This window comes from Chrysemys picta, chromosome 6 (genome assembly GCF_011386835.1).
Source record: "Chrysemys picta bellii isolate R12L10 chromosome 6, ASM1138683v2, whole genome shotgun sequence".
Lineage (NCBI taxonomy): Eukaryota > Metazoa > Chordata > Testudines > Emydidae > Chrysemys > Chrysemys picta.
The window spans coordinates 99133780-99150494 of record NC_088796.1 but is presented as its reverse complement, the minus strand read 5'-3'; the positions used below and the strand labels follow the sequence as shown (position 1 = coordinate 99150494).

At 45.9% G+C, this 16715-nt stretch overlaps 1 protein-coding gene across 2 annotated transcripts in view; it reads left to right on the top strand.

Moving 5' to 3' along the window:
• Window positions 1-16715, top strand: part of LOC101949854 (guanine nucleotide-binding protein G(q) subunit alpha) — a 220243-nt gene that overhangs the window by 85151 nt on the left and 118377 nt on the right. The gene's annotated exons all lie outside the window — the stretch shown is intronic.

Here is a 16715-nt window from a genome sequence, read left to right as displayed (position 1 = left end):
AGCGGTCTGGAGTTGCCAGCTTCCAGATTGCAATAGCCACCCGCTTCTCCACTGGCAAGGCAGCTCTCGATCTCATGTCCTTGCGCCGCAGGTTGGGGGCGAGCTCCTCACACAGTCCCATGAAAGTGGCTTTTCTCATCCGAAAGTTCTGCAGCCACTGCTCGTCATCCCAGACTTCCATGACGATGTGATCCCACCGCTCGGTGCTTGTTTCCCGAGCCCAAAAGCGGCGTTCCACGGTGCTGAGCATGTCCGTGAATGCCACAAGCAATTTCGTGTCGTACGCGTTACGTGGCTTGATAGCATCGTCTGCCTCCTCACTGTCGCTGTCACTTTGGATCTTAAGGAATAGTTCAACAGCCAAATGTGACGTGCTGGTGAGATAAGTCAGCATACGCCTCAGCAATTCGGGCTCCTTTTCCCGCAGACAACAGATCGCGCTACACAGAAACGGTTGAAAGATGGCGCCAAAGGTGGACGGAAACAAAGGGATTTCTGGGATGCGAAGTGATGCATCACGGTGCGTTGGGACAGGACCCAGAATGCCCCCCACCCACGCCCCCTTCCTACAACCCACGGCGCCAGAATGGGAAGAGGTGCTCTGTGGGATAGCCGTAATGCACCGCTCCCAATGGCGCAGCAGATGCTGCAAATGTGGCCATGACCGTGCGCTGGGCAGTTGTCAGTGTGGACAGACTGCAGCGCTTTCCCTACTCAGCTGTACGAAGTCAGGTTTAACTCACAGCGCTGTACATTCGCAAGTGTAGCTAAGGCCAAAGGTACTAAGGTTGGCTGGCTGACTGGCTAAGCAGCAGTTCTGCAGAAAAGTATCTGGGGATTACAGTGGACGAGAAGCTAGATATAAATCAGCAGTGTGCCCTTGTTGCCAAGAAGGCCAATGGCATCTTGGGCTGTATTAGTAGGAGCGTTGCCAGCAGATCACGGGAAGTGATTATTCCCCCCTATTCGGTACTGGTGAGGCCACACCTGGAGTATTGCGTCCAGTTTTGGTTCCCCCCACTACAAAAAGTATATGGACAAATTGGAGAATACAGCAGAGGGCAACAAAAATGATTAAGGGGCTGAGGCACATGCCTTACTCGGCTTATTTAGTCTGCAGAAGAGAAGAGTGATTTGATTGCAGCCTTCAACACCTGAAGGGGGGTTCCAAAGAGGATGGAGCTCTGCTGTTCTCAATGGTGGAAGATGACAGAACAAGTAGCAATGGTCTCAAGTTGCAGTGGGGGAGGTCTAAGTTGGATATTAGGAAACACTATTTCACTAGGAAGGTAGTGAAGCACTGGAATGGGTTACCTAGGGAGGCGGCGGAATCTCCATCCTTAGAGGTTTTTAAGGCCCACTTGACAAAGCCCTGGCTGGGATGATTTAGTTGGTGTTGGTCCTGCTTTGAGCAGAGGACTGGACTAAATGACCTCCTGAGGTCTCTTCCAACCCTAATCTTCTATGATTCTATGTATGGCTACTTTGTACACAGAGGAGGGAGCCTTCTTGCAGCCTGTCAAGTAGCAAGGATAATTTGACCCTAGTTTGCTACAACATGTGAATAAACATAGTCCGGCTAGGGCTAAATTTAAAACATAGCTAACAGTGAACCACAGTGCACACATTTAATTTTAAATTTACAAAAACTTCCTGGCAGCCCATATCTCCAAACCCCCAGTGTGGGGAGAGGGGAAATAGGTGAGGTTTGTGTATTCAGTCTCAGAAGCAGCCAGCCTCCATTGATAGTTCCCTTTAATTGAGAGCCCGCAGTCTTATATTTTTGGAATTCTTAATAGTTGTGTGTAGGTAACAGGCTTCAAATGTAACATTTTTGGTGGAAAGAAAGGACAAGAGATTTACCCCCGTCATATCATTTTGTGGTTCTTCTATACCCCTGGTAGCTAAAACTGTATGTCATTAAAGCATTGCATAAAATCATTAATCTGCCCTACTTGAGAAATAAGTATTACGGAGAGACTAAATACAATTTATTTATCTAGTGCAAATTTCCTTCTAGAGCCTGTTAGTCTGCCTGCTGAATTCAGAGCATAATCGTACTGGATCCAAAGGCGATGTTGCTAATCCTCCCTAATTGTGATATTAAAAAGCATCTAAAATACTATTGTACCAAATATAAGGATTCTTCTTCATGCCAAGGTGCATTTACAGTTGCACTTTAAATTGAATTTTGCTTTCAGAGTGCTTAGAACAGATGTGTAGCATTACAATAATGGCTTTTTAAATCTCTATGAAGATTTTGTGAGTACAAGGAGATTTTAGATTAGATTGTCATCTAGAAGATTGTGGAATCCTATCTCACAGGAAGCCCCATCAGTTGTCGAGTTCTAAACGACTCTACCCAAACCATTGGAACACATAGTGTAGGCAACAATTCTGCACATGTAGGGAGATGGACTAGATAAATGCTTCTCAACCTTACCCTGACCCCAGTCCCACAATCCTTTGCAATCGCACATTTCTAATTTGGTATATAACAATAGTAAATGTAGCCAGATGTTCTGCTGGATGCATATGTTATGTGATATTTGTTTTAGATTTATAGTGCATACTAGGTGGAGGCTGCAGGGTGGGATATTGCAACCTTGGTTCTCCCTGTAATGAGCACCACCATGCTTAGCTATGCAGATGGACCCGCTTCTGCATACTGTGGAGCCAGGTGAACTGTGTCTGTTGAGCAGAGGGGGCTTTGAGGTTTAGGCATCAGCTCCACGGTATTTTTAAACAGCCTACCCCAGAGTTTATTGCAATGAAGGGGGAGGGGCAGAGGAGGAAAGAGGAACTGCAATGGGGGCAGAGCAAAGTCTGCTGAAGGAAGGTTATTGGGACTTGTATTACAGCAGCATCCAATCCGAATTGGGGCCTGTGACATTCCAGGGTTCCATCCAGACCAGTGAACCTGGGGTACCTCACAATGCTTTGCTGCTGTAGCTTCCAATCTAGGCTCCTCACAAACAGCATACAGATTACACTTATGTATAGCCACAGCCCTGGTCCAGCAACTCTGACCCCAGCAGCCTGGCAGCAAACACCAGCCACACTCCTTCCTGCAGCCTTGTTACTTGCAGGGTGACCCCAACACATTCCCAGTCTTCCCCCCTCCCTCCCAAAATGAGTGTTCTGCACTGTCCAGCTCTCTCCTGGACAGTCCAAATATATTCGGTCCATTGTCACTTTGAGGGGATCAATATCCCACAGTTTGCTACCCACACAGTTCACAACACTGTTTTAATTAAAGAATAGAACAGGTTTATTTAACTACAGAGAGTTAGGTTTTAAGTGATTATAATTATAAGGCATTAAAGTCAGAAATGGTTACAAGAGAAATAAAGATAAAATGCTTCCTAGTACTAAATTTAACAAGCTAGACTTAGCTCAAGGCAAAATTCTTACTACACGTTTCCAGTAATATTGCTGACTAAACTCTCAGGCTAGGATCTGTTCCCAAAGTCCAATAAATGTTTATTTTGTCGTCTTAGGTGAAAAGGAGAGAGATGGATGGGGAGAGGTAATGTGGAGTGTTTGCCTGTCACTTTTATAGTTCAGTTACCATTTTGAAATGTCTTTGAGGGTTACCCCCAGTTAAAGTTCATTCAAACAATATAGAAGACAACATGCTGTCTGGTGGTGAAAGAGGATGAATGTTGTTTCTTCTCACCTCTCTGCTAAAATGCACATTTTCCTTGTCTCCCGTCTTCCCCCTCTCTGAGGACCCTATTTACAATTTATACATAAATTGAGGTAAACACTAGGGCTGTCAATTAATTGTAGTTAACTCAAGCAATTAACTCAAAACAAATGATCTTGATTAAAAAAAAGGAATCACAATTACACCTCTACCTCTATATAACCCTGTCCTCGGGAGCCAAAAAATCTTACCGCATTATAGGTGAAACCGCGTTATATTGAACTTGCTTTGATTCACCGGAGTGAGCACCCCACCCCCCCGGAGCACTGCTTTACTGCGTTCTATCCAAATTCGTGTTATATCGGGTCGCGTTATATTGAGGTAGAGGTGTAATCACGTTTTAATCGCACTGTTAATAATAGAATACCAATTGAAATGTATTATAAATATTTTTGGATGTTTTTCTACATTTTCAAATATATTGATTTCAATTATAACACACAATACAAAGTACAGTGCTCACTTTACATTACTACTTTTGATTACAAATATTTGCGCTGTAAAAAAAATAAACAAAATAAATAGAATTTCTCAGTTCACTTCATACAAGTACTGTAGTGCAATCTCTTTATCGTGAGAGTGCAACTTACAAATGTAGATTTTTATTTTGTTACATAACTGCACTCAAAAACAAAACAATGTAAAACTTTAGAGCCTACAAGTCCACTCAGTCCTACTTCTTGGTCAGCCAATCGCTAAGACAAACAAGCTTGTTTACATTTACGGGAGATAATGCTGCCTGCTGCTTATTTACAATGTCACCTTGAAGTGAGAACAGGAGTTCACATGACACTTTTGTAGCCAGCATTGCAAGGTATTTATGTGCCAGATATGCTAAACATTCTTATTGCCCCTTCATGCTTCGTCCACCATTCTAGAGGACATGCTTCCATGCTGATGACTCTCATTAAAAAAATATGTTAATTAAATTTGTGACTGAACTCCTTGGGGGGAGATTTTTATATCTCCTGCTCTGTGGTTGTGCCAGCATTCTGCCAGATATTTCATGTTATGGCAGTCTCGGATGACGACCCAGCACATGTTGTTCATTTTAAGAACACTTTCACTACAGATTTGACAAAACGCAAAGAAGGTACCAATGTGAGATTTATAAAGATAGCTACAGCATTCGACCCAAGGTTTAAGAATCTGAGGTGCCTTCCTAAATCTGAGAGGGACGAGGTGTGGAACATGCCATCAAAAGTCTTAAAAGAGCAACACTCTGATGCGGAAACTACAGGACCCGAACCATCAAAAAAGAAAATCAACCTTCTATTGGAGGCATCTGACTCAGATGATGAAAATGATCCTGTGGCAGTCCGCACTGCTTTGGATCGTTATCGAGCAAAGCCCGTGATCAGCAACTAGCACCGACACTGTCTCGAGTGCCTCGATGAAGCTCATGTTGTCGCCCACTGCTCCATCTGCCGCTCAGTTCTGCCTCGGACTCGGGAAGCTAGGGAACTTCACCTTCGCAAGTTTCTGATGGAGGAGGCTATGCGCCGACGTGTGCAGTTGGATCTGGGACCAATGGATCTGTCAGAGCAGCACCTGACACCACCCCACCAGCTTCCTCCCAAGACCGCATCCACCAAAGCCCCACTGTGAGTGTAAGAAGCATAGGCATGGGCATAAGGGTGGCTCCTTGATGGGGCCAAGTCGGGTGAGAAGTCATGCATCCACCCAGCTGCTCTGGACCCTAAGAAGCCCCAGACGGAACAAAAGCGAAACACCACCACAAGCCGCAGGTACTGCCTACCACCACCACTGATGGTCCAACACCATCTTCACTGCTGGCACTGTTCATACCGCCGGACCCTTCCGGACTGTCACGCCTTGTTCCCCATATGCCAGGTTTCTTGGTACCACTGATGCCCACTGCTGAGCTGATGCTCCCATATGCCAGTTCCCTGCGGCGCTCTGGCCCCTCGGATGCCTCACTGCTTTCCTCTCCAGTGGATGACCCTCTCCTACTCCTCCTGGAGTGGCACTCCCCTTCCATCCACACACTGCTCATACCAACCGCTCTGCCTTTGCTCAGAGTCTGACTGGTTTTCCAAGCCGGACCTCTCTTTCTCACTTGTGTGCTCTCACAGTTCGGATCCCTGGCAACACCCACCCTATCCACCCATGTATAACCCTTCAGCCAAATCCTGGTTCTGTTACCCCCGAGGCCCGCTGATGCCTAGTGCCCCCTGTGCTTGGCCCTACTGGGACCGTGGAGTACCGCTGCTGCCATTTTACCAGCTGTCCCCTGCCCATAGTGTGTATAACAAACAGGAAGAAGACATCATTGTGCAGCCGGCACCACTGGTACCGCCAGTCCTCATTGGAGCCTCGTCTTCCCTGAACAAGGCATTGATTCCACCTTTCCGCTCCCCTCTGGATGACCATAACTGGTATCACAACCTACTTCAGCATGTAGCAGAGGCTCTCAACCTCACAGTGGAAGAAGTCCAGAACCCACAAAACCAGCTCCTGGATATTCTCCAACCTCCAGGGCCCTCGCGGACTGCCCTCTCTATCCACGTGGCCATACTACAACTGGCACAGTTGGTCTGGCACTCGTCAGCCTCCTGTGCCCCTACTCGGAAGCGCACTGAGTGGTGGTACTTTGTCTCATTCTGGGGAATTGATTTCTTGTTTACCCACCCGCCCCACAACTCCCTTGTAGTGCATGCAATGACCAAATGCGCTTGACGACAACACCTTAAGGTCACCCTCCCAGACAAGTCATCAAAAGAGCTGGACCTTTTAGGGTGAAAGGTTTATTCATCTATGGGACTTCAGTTTCGCGTTGCCAATTACCAGGCCCTTTTGGCAAAGTACAATTTCCTGATGCACTGAAAGCTCATGTAGTTTCAGACCTTTCTCCCAGCAGACAAACAGCAGGATTTCCAGGCGCTGCTGGATGAGGGCAAACTGGTCACCAAGGTGACGCTCCAGGCAATAGTCAATGCCACTGACACTGCGTCCCACTGCCTAGTGACTGGCATCATTCTCCACCAAGACTCCTGGCTCCAGTCCTCCAGATTTCCTACAGAGGTCCAGACCACTCTCGAGGACCTTCCCTTTGACAGTCAAAAGCCCTCCACTCTCTCAAGGATTCCCACGCCACTCTGCAGTTGCTCGGTATCTACACCCCAACCCACAGGCAGCCACTGTTGTCCTTTTGCCCGCGCCACCTACCGCCCTATTATCAATTACCACAAGAGCCCATCCACACACTCAACAACCCCATTATTCTGCTGCTATCTCTTCCACTCCCTCAAGTGTTTTGCAACATCACTCCAAACAGCCGTTTTGACTCTTTTATCAAGACCCGTGAACCTCCTCCCGCCCCTCCCCTGGTGCCCCATGTCATCTTTGGGGGCCATCTTGCCCTGTTCACCCGCAGTTTGGACAAGATCACCACTGGTCATTGGGTGCTGGACATCATTTACTAGGGATACTCAAAAGAGTTCCTCTCATTTCCCCCCTTGTTGCCTGCCCATGGTGACCATGGAGATCCCTCCCATTGCAATCTCCTCCAAGAGGAATAGAGCGTCTTCCCCGCTGTTACCGGGGCCGAGTGTTCTATTCCCCTTATTTCCTTTTTTCCAAAAAATGGGGGTGGCTGCCACCCGATTCTACTTGTTCAACAAGTTCATTCCTGTTCCAGATCGTCATGCTTCCCCTCGTTATTCTGTCCTTCCACCAGGGCTCCATGTTCGTGGTTCTCGATATAATAGATGCATATTTCCACATCGACATCGACATCCACCTGGCTCATCGGAAATTTATCCGTTTTGTGGTGGAACACTGCCATTATCAGTTCCGGGTCTTCCCCTTTGGTATTGCCCCCACTCCCTGCATGTTCCCAAAAGTTCTTTGTTCTATGTCACAGCCCATATGCGATGCCTTGGCCACTCTGTATTTCCCTACCTGGACAATTGGTTCCTTGTTGCATTGCACACCAGCCTCCTTTCCACTATCCAGACCCTTCACAATTTCCTCGCCAGCTTGGGTATCTTGTATCAATGAGGAAAAGTCAGTCCTCATCCCTACCCAAGAGATCACCTTTATTGGGGTGCGCCTGGACTTATCATGGGCCTCACTTTCCTCCCGACAGACCGCTTTGCCACCCTCACCTTTCTCATCACACAGCTACGCCACAATCCAGGCATGCATATCTTCCAATGCCTTTTCCTCCTTGGTCACATGGTGGCTTGAACATCCGTAATGCCCCATGTCCGCCTCCATATGTGCTGCCTTCAACTCTGGCTCCAGTTGATCTACAAACCTCAGATGTATCACTTGAACAAGCCTTGTTCTGGCATCCTTCACTTGATGGACCAGTCCGTCCAATGTCTTGGTCAGCACCCTGTTCACCCCTTCCATTCTCACCACAGATGCCACCCTCACAGGGTGGAGCACCCATCTGGATGGTTACATGCCCCAGGGCCTCTGGACACCACGAGTGGCAAGGATGCACATCAATGTCCTGGAACTCCGAGCTGACCACCTTGCCTGTCAGGCATTCCCCCTCTCATAAGATCATGGCACATTCTCCTGCTACATGACAACATGTCGGCAGTTGTGTATATCAACAAGCAAGGCAGCACCATGTTGCGCTCTATCTGCGTGGAGGCCATCCATCACTGGAACTGCTGCATCCAGCATAAGGTCACGCTGCACGCCATGCACATTCTGGGCATCTGCCACTTCCTGGCGGACACGCTCAACAGGTCCTTCCATGTGAATCATGAGTGGGAGTTCCATGATCCCACACTTCTGGTGGGGCACCCCGCATTAGGACCTCTTCAGGACCATGGAGAACCATTAATACTTCCTCTTCTGCTCCAGAGGGGCCCTCGGGATGGGCTCACGGGGTAAAACCCTGCTCTTGCCATGGACCACCAAAGTCCGCTATGCCTTTCTGCCCATTCCCCAGCACTTGAAAGTCCTCCATAATATGCAACAGGATTGAGCGATAGTTATCCTGATAACCCCCTTTTGGCCTCACCAGTATTGGTTCACTGACCTCCTCCACCTCGCCCCTCTCCTCCAATCTGCCTTCCCACTCACCCGGATCTCCTCACCCAGGCACAGGGATGCCTGCAGCACCCCAACCACGCCTGCTCCGCCCTACAGTTTGGTATTTGGATGGGTCTCGCGTGTAGACAGATCATGTTCTATCTTGTGCATGATGTCCTCAGGCACAGCAGGAAGCAATCTACCACAGCCTGCTATTAAGGGAAATGGAAGCACTTCACCGCCTGAAAGCTCCGCCATCATTACCCTCTAGACTCCATCTCTATTCCTATCCTTTTGGACTTCCTTCTCCAACTTAAGATGTCGGGCCTCGCCCACTCCTCCATACGGGTCCACCTGGTGGCGCTCATTGCTTTCCTCCCCTCTGTGGACAGCTCCTCCATCTTTGCTCACCCAATCACCATTCACTTCCTTCGAGGCTTACTCAACACCTTTCCACTGGTATGGAAACTTATCCCCTCTTTGGACCTGAATATTGTCCTCTCTGCCCTCACTAAACTGCTCTTTGAACCCCTCGCAACCTGCTCCCTCAGCCACCTCTCCCATGAAGGTGATCTTCTTGGTGGCTATCACCTCAGCGAGGCACATTAGCAAGCTGGCAGCTGTGATGGCTGAACCTCCCTATACCATCTTCCACAAAGACAGTCTTCCTGTTCCCAGGGCCGCTGAGAGCGGGTTCGGGCCCCGGTGAAAAATTTTTTTCGGGCCCCCCAGCAAGGGCGGACCGGCTAAACAGGGCCGACAAGAGGGGGTGGAAGCCAGGCCCCGGGCCCCCTTCCGAACCGCCGGGCTCCAGTAATTTGTACCGGCTCCTCCCCCCCCCCCCCGCATCGGCCCTGCCTGTGCCTGCACCCTAAGTTTCTTCTCAAGCTGGTCTCCCCATTCCAACCGAAGCATCCACCTTCCGATCATCTACCCCAAACCGCACACCTCCCCAGAGTGAAAACGCTGCCTTCTCTTGATGTCTGCCTGGTGCTACCTTGAACCTCCAATGCACCCGTGCCTTCTGTGCTTCACCCAGGCTCTTTGTCACCATTGTGGAACGTTTCAGGGGCCAAGCTCTCTCCTCGCAATGCATCTCTAAATGGATCTTCCATTGCATTGCAGACTGCTATGTTCTCTCACATTCCTCTGCCCCCTGGAATCACGGCTGACTCCACGCAGGCTGCCATATTGGCCTACCTTGTGGATGTACCTTGGCAGGACATTTACAAGGCGGCCACTTGGACCTCTGTCCACACCTTTACCACTCACGACACCATCACCCCAGCAGCAGCAGTGGTTGCGGCTGTTGGCCGAGCCATCCTGCAGACTCACTTCATGCGAGTCCACGCATCTGCCTCCATGCGGAGCACTGCTCACTACTCACCCACATCTGGAATCCATATAGGGAACATCTCTCAAAGAAGAGGAGGTGGTTACTTACTGTAACTGGAGGTTCTTTGAGATGTGTGCTCCACTTATCTTGAAATATGTGTTTGCCTTGGAGCCCAGCTGTCTCTCTGCTGGGCCCTTCGTGCCTCCACTTTAAATTTATATTAACTCTAAGTCCAGGGCTTGACAAGCATCCTGCTACATTGCATACAATAACATGCCAAAATGTAAAGGACCTTATAAAGATCATTATAAGCACTTGTATGGGAAAGCCAAGCCAGGAACCAGAAGAGAGTTTAATGGGAGCATCTGAGACATACAGGAATAGAGTTCTGTGCAGAAGTTGCAAAGAGGAGGGAGTCCAGGGCCTGGTTTAGCTCCTCCGGTGTGAATTGGAGGGTGTCTTCTTAACCGAACCTGTCCTAAAGTTATAAGGATTATCAGAACCATTTCATTTGGCCCTGATTATAATCTTGCTCATTTTAACAGCTCTTCCTATATGAAAATCTAAATGGTTCCAAAAGATGGTATGATTATAGCATGCAAAGCTTCTGGTAGTATGAACTGATAAGTGCTTTCTTACTCCAAAAAAGAGAGGGTTAGTAGTTGTTTCTTTTTAATCCAAAGTGACATTATTTCCAGTATGATTTTCTGTAGTTTCCCAGTGAAAAATGTGTGTGCTTACTAAACCCATATGAAGAAGCCTCAGCAATGTGAAAATTCTGATTAATCAAAATGCAGTTTTGACCCCTGATGTACTGGTTGGCTTTCTCATTAATCTCTTTGCCCATATGGTTCAGATTCCCCCAAACGCTTTGCTTAAATAGTGTTGTAATGCATTATTGTTATAGTGATTGTGACTTTGGGTGATTCTGTTTCTACTAAACCCGCCCAATTATCTGCAGCTTTGGTAGTTTTTAACCTTTGAACAGCATGGCTTTGTTTTTAAAAAAGGAGATAATTAAAACAAATTAGGATAAAAACATCCATATATATGCTGTCTCTCGTTAGTTCCTTAATGAAACAACATAAATCACATAGTACGAGAAGTAGTTCAATTAACACTTTACAGTTGTAATTTGAACCCAACTGTTAATGATACTGAAAATTATTTTAAGTTTTATGCAGAGTAGTACAGTTGTAAATGCTTACTCTGCCTGTACATATTCCTTTGCCTGCATGTTGCATTGCATGTGGCACAAAATGTACTTTTAGAATCATGTTATAAAAATGCGTACATATTACTGTGTGCTATTAAACAAGGGTATCTTCTCAATGTCTGTTGTTCTCAGTATCCTATCAAAAACCAGGCACAAAATCTATTTCCCCATGTAGCCTTTTCAAATGGTTTTGATTTAATTATTTTGGGAAGGATGATCAGGACTTTAGCATCCCCTCTCTCTACATAATTTAAACTGCTGTCTATGATTTAAAATGTGCACTTTCAAATTCTGTAATGCTTACTTCAGATTTACCCATGAACTTGATGAAGTGCAAGACCTGTATTTTAACTGTATTGAAGAAGCCACTCCTAAGTGGCATATGTTTCCAACCATGTAAGCATCATTAAATGTAACCAAAAGACCAAATAGAAGAGAGACTTGATATACAATGTGTTCTTTAACTGATAGTTTCAGACACATGGCTGTGTATTTACTATTTATGAACTTTCTGAAAATGAGACCCCAATCATGGATCAGCTTCTCATCTGGTATAAATCCGTTTTGATTTCAATGGAGCGATGCTGATTTACACCAGCTAAGGATCTGGCCTTATATACAGACATGATAGATTATTACATTACATTATAGATTACTTCTACATTATATAAAATTTGTGTTTTTGAAAAAACTTGTTTTGGTTCAAAATGTTTTAAAATGATTTTTTTCTTGTTTCTATTGAGTATTTTTTGTGGCCTATGACAGTATAGTGTTTTTTCAGACAATAAGGGATACTAGTAATGTGTGTAAATTGTGAGGTGCTCTTTATTCTATTAAATCTGTGTATCAGTAATTGAAGTACCTCATTTAAGACAAACCTGAAAAAATGACTTTATCGCCATTTGAACATGTTGTATTAAATTTTTTTCTTAGAAACAAAAGGAAATGGACATTTTAATAGTTCATAAAATTCTCTCTTAATTGTTAGTCTCATTAACATTCTATACAATGATTTGGATGTTTCAGTTTTTCTTCCTGTATTTTGACTGACTGGTGATGATGCAGTTTGCTCTGGGCTGTTGTGACTTATATGGTGTTGAATCAAAGAAAGCCTCAACCACCCTGGCCCGATCTTCTCTCTTGTTATCATTGTAACTTTACAGGCTGCCCGGGTTCTCTGCAGTCCTCTTAGCAAAAGAGAGGATGAGCACCTTGTGCTGTTGCAAGTCTCCTCTGGCAAGACTATGACTGCCAGAGGCTTCCACCATTGATTATGCTGTCAGAGGCTAGTCTAACCCAGGGCTGAATTTAGTCCAGTGGATGGTAAACCTAAATAACACAATTTTGCTTTTAACTCATGGTGTTTCACATCAATTCAGATAAGCAAACATACCAGCCACATTGAAAACTGCAATAGCCACTCAGTCCTTAAGAAGCCAACGGTCGGCCCAGAAGGCTTCTTCAACTTCCCATTCCTGGACAAAATATTGAAAAAGTACACCTCTACCTCGATATAATGCTGTCCTCGGGAGCCAAAAAATCTTACCGTGTTATAGGTGAAACCGCATTATATCGAACTTGCTTTGATCCACCGGAGTGCGCAGCCCCGCCCCCCCCCACCCCCGGAGCACTGCTTTACCGCATTATATCCGAATTCATGTTCTCACATGTTACTAGAGCTTGGTAGTTATATCTGCTAACATCCAGGGTGCCTCCTAGCACAGAGCCAGCCCCTGGTAGGTCTAAATGAGGAACTCTACATCAGTGGTTTTCAAACTTTTTTTTCTGGGGACCCAGTTGAAGAAAATTGTTGATGCCCGCAACCCAATGGAGCTGGAGATGAGGGGTTTGGGGTGTAGGAAGGGCTCAGGGCTGGGCCAGAGGGTTGGGGTGAGGGCTGTGGGGCGGGGCTGGGAATGAGGGGTTCAGAGTATGGGAGGGGGCTCTGGTCTGGGGCAGGGGGTTGGGGGTCACGTCTCTGGGCTGGGGGTGCAGGCTCTGGGGTGGGGCCGGGAATGTGGGATTTGGGGTGCAGGAAGGGGTTCCGGGCTCAGGGCTGGGCAGAGATGGTGCAGGGTTGGAGCTCAGACTTACCTTCAGTCAGTGGTGCAGCCAGGGTGCAGAGGCAGGCTTCCTGCCCGTACTGGCACTGCAGACCGCGCTGCACCTGAAGCGGCCAGCAGCAGGTCCAGCTCCTGCCCGCAGGCACTGCACCCCATTTGCTGGTTCTCGGCCAATGGGAGTGCGGAGCCAGTGCTCGGGGCCCTTTGGCCCCCCTGCCTACAAGCCAGACCCGCTGCTGGCCACTTCCGGGGCGCAGCACGGTGTTGGAGCAGGTAGGAGCCAGCTTTAGCTGGGCAGCACTGCCGACAGGACTTTTAACGTCCCGGCTGGCGGTGCTGACCAAAGCGACCCAGAGCCTGACATGCCGCAACCCACACTTTGAAAAACACTCCTCTAATGATATGGACAAGGGCAAGTCTTCACACTATTACTACTGGATCTTTCTGCAATTGTCATCACAAAAGAACACAAGATACGAGTGCTTTAGTCCACTTCCTTTGCCAGTTTAAGATGCTTGTCTTGGTTTTCAAAGACAGCAATAGGTCAGAACTTGGCTATGTTAGCACATGCATCTCTGTCCCTGAACCACCAAGATAGCTGTGCTCCTCGGGGACAATGCAATACACACAACCCAGGACAAAACATGAGAGAGCAGGAGAGAAAGCATTCTTGGTTGATAGGATTTGCCTATGGAACAAGTTTCCAGAGAAGGTCACATTAATCCATGATTTGATCTTCTTTAGGGTACACTGCAAGATCCATCCTTTTTTATAAGGATTTTCCCTCATAACCAGAATGATGAGGTGGAAGGAAGGGGGGTGCTGAAAATAGGATATTGCAAGAGGAACTTCTTATAACCAGTGAATCGAGATAATCAGAGAGTTATTGAAGTCCACTGGGGCCTCACTATGCAGATCTAATTTAACTCAAAAGTACTTAGATTCTACAGTCATAGGTTAGATAGAATACCCTACTCTAGACAGATTTTAAAAGGAGACTAAAAATATATGAGCCACCTAGTTTGTTTAAAAATAAATTATTATAAAATTGTGATGGATGCAGTTCTATATCGCATTGCTCACACTCTTAGCAAGAGGAGACAAAAGAGTATCTATTAATGTATACCGTATGGTAGTCTGCATAACCAATAACCTAATTCCATGTAAAAAATTAATCAGCAAGGATAATTGCAGAAATCATAGCAACTACTGGAGTCCGGATATGATATAAACCAGGCTGTATAATGTACTAGAGAAAAATTATTCCGTACACCCCAGAACTACATAATAGATTTATGCAGCTTTGGAATCCTGCAGTTTCTGTGAGTCAGTAAAAATTCCCGCACTGCCAATGTGTGAGCTCAATTTAAAGTTTTTTGTTTCTTATGCCCAGAGAAGAAGGTGGTTATTCCCAAATAAGTTTTTTTGGTAATAATTGTGTGTCCAGGATCATAAAAGTTAGCTGGCTTCCAATCTGTATTAAAAGAACAAGGAATAGTTTACCAGCATGAAAGCAAATGAAGATTTACATGTTTGTCTCTTGAACTGAACTTGAACAAATAGCAAAGGAAGAGTGCTAGGAATTCAGCACTGCTGTAGTTAGTGAGGCTTTGATTTTTTTTTCTTAGTTAGTGGGGGGGAAGGGGTTATCAATCAACCTGAAAGCTCTCTTCTAAAAAGATGCCCAACAAATGTTGAGTATTATTGGGAGTTATATATGTGAATTCCCCCACATATTTATAGGAGTTTTAGACTGCTTAATATGAACTCTAAAAGAGAGAGAAATGTGACCGCTAGTAGAAGGCAAAATGGTCACGAGAGCTTATCCTTGGAGAAAATATAATATAGCATTTAACAAAACTTGTTACCAATGAATAACATACCAATATATTACCAGTATTCAGTGCTGACCTAGGCACTAATGAGTTAATTTTTTTTCCTGGCAGCTTTCACTTTTGATGGCTTGTCTCATAGCTTTGCATGCTTCAGAAGATTTCTGTCTGGCTCCAGTAGGCAGAAAGCTGTCTTGCTCCAGCAGCCTGTCATTGCATTAATATAGTTATATACATTTCCTTGGATATTTTTTCATGCACTGCTCTTGTTTTTATCAGCCCTGTATTCTGAATAATATTTTAAGAAATGTCTCTCCAGGCTAACTATGGTATAGACCAAGGGTTCTCAACCTTTTTCTTTTTGAACCTCCCCCCCCTCCCCCACCACCCGCCAACATGTTATAAAATCTCCAGGGCTCACCTGTGCCACAGAGGGTAGCCAGCAGGGCAGTTTGCCTCGGTCCCTATGCCACAGGGCCCCCCCGTGAAGCTACATTGCTCAGGTTTCGGCTGCAGCCCTGGGGGTTTCAACCCCATGCGGTGGGGCTTCAGCTTTCTGCTCTGGGCCCCAGCCCTGCTTGGTGGCCCCCCTGAAACCTGCTTGTGGCTCCGCAGGGGGCCCCGGACCCCTGGTTGAGAAACACTGGTATAGACAGCTACAGTGTGAGCTCCTCTGAATGCACGATCATTAATTTCAATCTTGATCTACAGGCATGACTTTGCTGTGTAGAAGCATTGAGTATGTTGAGATTATGGATTGGGGATTGTGGGGTATTGATTCTACTTGCAGCAGTTTCACATAGCATTGCGGGAAAGTACTTGAAAAGAAAGGGTTGTATTGAAAACTTTACAGTTCAGGAAAAAAACTAAAGATTTTTCTTAATCCTCTTCCCCTCTAGGCTCTAGACTACAACAGCGTTTAGTTTCTGGCTCATACCACTGAGGTAACTGAACATCAATTTGTTTGGCCCTGCCTGGTCTGGAAGATGTAGCTAATAAATATTTTAAGAAATGATGTATGAAGGGACATGTAATGCTAGTTTTCTAATGAAGCTTTGTGTTTCATTTTCTATCAGAATTTTGAAATTGTTCATGTTTAAACTTTAAGGAGACAGTGGTGCACAATACAGTATTTCTGGCACTTATCCTGTGCATTAAAGCTTGGTCCTCTGCATTCTCTTATGTCAATTCTCTGTTGTTTTCACACTGCATATTACAATTTTCTCAAGTCATGTCTTCGCTTTTAGAGTCACTGCTACTGTATTGACTTTGAAGTGCTCTGCATTGTCAATAAAACAGCCACTGTGTTTCATTTAAGGAAATGGTGCTTAGGGCAGGTTATTTCCCTGATGTGTGATTTTTGAAAATGAAAAATTTCAAACTTGTACAGACATGAACCAATAGAGCAGCACATTTCAGATTTGTGAAACAATGCACATTATTTAATATGAACACACGGGGTGAAAGCCACTTTGTAAGCTGTAGGGTGACTAACAGTGACTAGCTGGAATGTATCTAGACCTTAGTTAAAATTCCGTTTCTA